Genomic DNA, 3750 nt, shown 5'->3' on the forward strand with positions numbered 1-3750 from the left:
TTATGATTACGCCTCATAAAGATAATATAAGAAACGGATAGGCTATATATTCTGTCAGGGGGTTGAGGATTGAGGTAAGTCGTATTATACAATAGCCGTCTAGTTTTAAGAGTACTGCGGCAAGGACTATTGATCCGGCAATGGGGGCTTCAACATGGACTTTAGGAAGTCTTAAGTGTAAGCCGTAGAGGGGTATTTTTACTATAAAGGCTATTATGCATGCTAGTCGGGCAAAGTTATGGGATCAGGTAGTTGTTAGTTTTTGAGCTGTAAGCGTTAGTAATATGTTTAGTGAGCCTAGGTTATTATATGTGTGGGTCAATACGATGAGTAGAGGGAGAGAGCCGGCTAATGTGTAGAAAAGGAAGTATGTGCTTGCGTTGAGGCGTTCTGCTTGGTTGCCTCATCGGGTGATGATAACTAAGGTAGGGATGAAAGTAGTTTCAAATAAAATATAGAATATGATTAATTCTGTGGCTATGAATGTTATAATTAGAGAAATTTGTAGGAGGACCATTATGGAAAGATAGAGTTTTTTTCGTGGGGGGGCTTCATTGTGTAAATGGTATTGACTTCCTATGATTATGAGAGGTAAGAGTCAGGCAGTTAGCATTAGGAGGGGTGTTGTTAATGGGTCAGAAGATAAATAGGTTGAATAGTTAAGGAGGTTATTGTTAGTTTGGTTGAAGAATAATAGGGGAGTAAACCTGATGATTATACTGTGTGTGGTTAGATTAATTCAGATTATATTGGTTTTGGAAAATCATATTGTTGGCAATAGTATAATTGTGGGGACAATTATTTTTAACATTGAAGTAAGCTTAGGTTGTGGACATAATCTAGGCCATATGTGTTAGAGATTGAGATTAATAAGGCAAGGCCTACTGCTGCTTCCCAAGCGCCGAATACTAATAGGGCGATAGGTATAGTATTAGCTAGGGAGAAATGTATATTTGAAGCTGTGAGGGTACTTAAAGTGAAGAGTGATAGTATTATTCCTTCTAGGCACAATAAAGAGGATATTAGGTGTGAATGATAGATTAATATGCCTAGGAGTGAAATGGTAAATGCTAGTGCAATATTTATATAGATAAGGGGCATTTGGTTAGTATGATTATCATAATCTAATGAGTCGAAATCATTTGTTTTGTTTAAACTACTTACCAATTCAGTTCAGTCTAGTCCTTTTTGAGTTCACTCGTAGGCCAGACTAAGGACTAGAATGATGATTAATATGATGGATGACTTAGTTATTATGGGGAGGTTTGTTGTTTGGAGGGCTCATGGTAGTAGTAGGGCAATTTCCAAATCAAATAATAGGAATGTAATGGCAACTAGGAAAAATTTTATGGAGAAAGGAATACGAGCAGAGTTTAGCGGGTCAAAACTGCATTCGTAAGGACTAGTTTTTTCTGTATAGGAATTGAGTTGAGGCAATCAGAACATGATGATTATTAGTAGCAAGGTTAGAAAAGTGTTAATTGTTAAAGCCAATACTAGGTTTATTATTCTTTTTCGAATACTATCGAAACTAGTTGATTGGAAGTCAACTGTACTGATTATACTAAAAGAATAGGACCCTCATCAATAGATAGAAATATAGAGAAACAGTCAGACGACATCTATAAAGTGTCAGTACCAAGCGGGAGCTTCAAAACCAAAATGGTGATTTGATGTGAAATGATATAATAGTTGACGAATAAGGCAGATAATGAGGAATGTAGATCTGATGATGACATGGAGTCCATGGAAGCCGGTAGCAATAAAAAATGTTGAGCCGTAGATGCAGTCGGAAGTAGTAAAGGGTACTTCAAAGTATTCTGAGATTTGTAGTAAGGTGAAGTAGATACCTAGTAAAATTGTAATGAGTAGGGCTTGGATTATTTGTTTTCGATTGCTTTCTATTAAGCTGTAATGGGCCCAGGTAATTGTAACTCCTGATGCAAGTAATACAGAGGTGTTTAAAAGAGGTACTTCTAGAGGGTTTAGGGGGGTAATGCCTGTTGGTGGTCAGTGTCCTCCTAGATGGGGGGTGGGAGCGAGGCTTAAGTGGTAAAATGCTCAGAAGAAGCCAGTGAAGAAGAAAATCTCTGAGATGATAAATAAAACTATTCCATAACGAAGACATTTTTGGACCGGTGTTGTATGGTGGCCTTGATAGGTACTTTCTCAGATAACATCACGTCATCACTGATATATTGTTAATATGTTAGTTAATAGTCCTAGTATTAATAGGGTGATGGAATAAAAGTGGAATTATATAATTAAGCCAGATGTCATTAGGAGAGCTGAGAGGGCTCCTGTTAGTGGTCAGGGACTAGGTTTGACTATATGGTAAGCATGAGATTGGTGAGTCATTAAGTGTTGTCATGTAGATAAGAGACTGACCAAGAGTGTGAAAACGTAGGCTTGGATCAGAGCAACTGCGATTTCTAGAATTGTTAATAATACCAGGAGCACGAAAATTAGTGAGGTAGCAGGGAAATTAATGGTTGATAATGCTAGTATGGCGTTTCCAATCAGGTGCATTAGTAGATGACCTGCTGTGATATTAGCGGTGAGGCGTGCAGCTAAAGCTACTGGTTGAATAAATAAGCTAATAGTTTCAATGACTACTAGTATGGGAATAAGAGGTGTGGGTGTACCCTGTGGTAGAAAGTGAGCTAAAAAACTTTTAGTTGTAGAGCGAAGTCCTGTAATTACTGCACCTGCTTACAGGGGGATTGCTATAGCTAGGTTTATAGATAGTTGGGTGGTAGGTGTAAACGACTGAGGCAGAAGTCCAAGGAGGTTGGTTATGGTGATAAAAATAATTAGAGATATTAGTATTAGAGATCAGGTTTGTCCTTTGATGCTATGAGTTATTATTATTTGTTTTAGGGTCAGTTGAATTGGGTTTTGTTGAATGGTAATTAGTCGGTTATTAATGAGGCATTTGGAAGTTGGAAATAGTAATATGGGAAATAGAATGATGGGTACTACAGCAGGCTGACCTAGAATTGTTGGAGTTGTGAATGGGGTAAATAAATTTTCGTTCATTTTAATTGTCAAGGGTTATTGTGGGTTTGTGTATTAGGGTTTTTTTTTTGTGATAGAGATAGATAGTAATTTTTAGTAGAGACGGGGTTTCTCCATGTCAGCCAGGATGGTCTCCACCTCCTGACCTCTGGATCTGCCCGCCTCGGCCTCCCAAAGTGCTGGGATTACGGGGGTGAGCCACCGCGCCCAGCCCCATTATGATAGTATTAATAGGTGAGATACCTATAAAATATACAAGTGCAGATGTTCAGGATGGAATGAAAAATAATATGGAGATCAGATAAGTGGTCTAGACTGGAAACATAAATTTGGGTTTCATCATTTAGATGACCTCTTAAGGCATGGGAATGAATGAGATACTCCAAGGAGAGAACAGAGATAGGAAAGAGAAGGGGTCCCAGATGCTACCACGTGGAATTGTATTTGAGGAAAAGTAGTCAGCAAAGGAAACTAAGGGCAGCTAGAGAAGGGAAAGACAGGAAGCATATCAGGCCATGTTATAGCAACAAACAGCCTAGGAATGTTAGTGTCTGAGAAAATCAGAGCTTGATTTCTCAATCAAACCACATGATCTATTCAGGTTGGCTCAGGGATTACTCCCAAACCAAGGCTGAGAAAGCCACTGTTTTCAGTATTGCCTATTGCCATGGCAGGAGGAAAGAGCCGGGCAGATTTCGAATGGACAGATCAGTGTTGGTGCCTGGCAGCTAT

General features: G+C 38.8%; 1 pseudogene; it reads right to left on the reverse strand.

The window, feature by feature from the left end:
* Nucleotides 1–1573: 1573 nt before the first annotated feature.
* LOC117073478 lies at nucleotides 1574–3056 on the reverse strand (annotated as a pseudogene).
* Between the last annotated feature and the right edge of the window lie 694 nt (nucleotides 3057–3750).

Source organism: Trachypithecus francoisi, unplaced genomic scaffold, assembly GCF_009764315.1.
Source record: "Trachypithecus francoisi isolate TF-2019V2 unplaced genomic scaffold, Tfra_2.0 Lachesis_group4, whole genome shotgun sequence".
Classification (NCBI taxonomy): Eukaryota; Metazoa; Chordata; class Mammalia; order Primates; family Cercopithecidae; genus Trachypithecus; species Trachypithecus francoisi.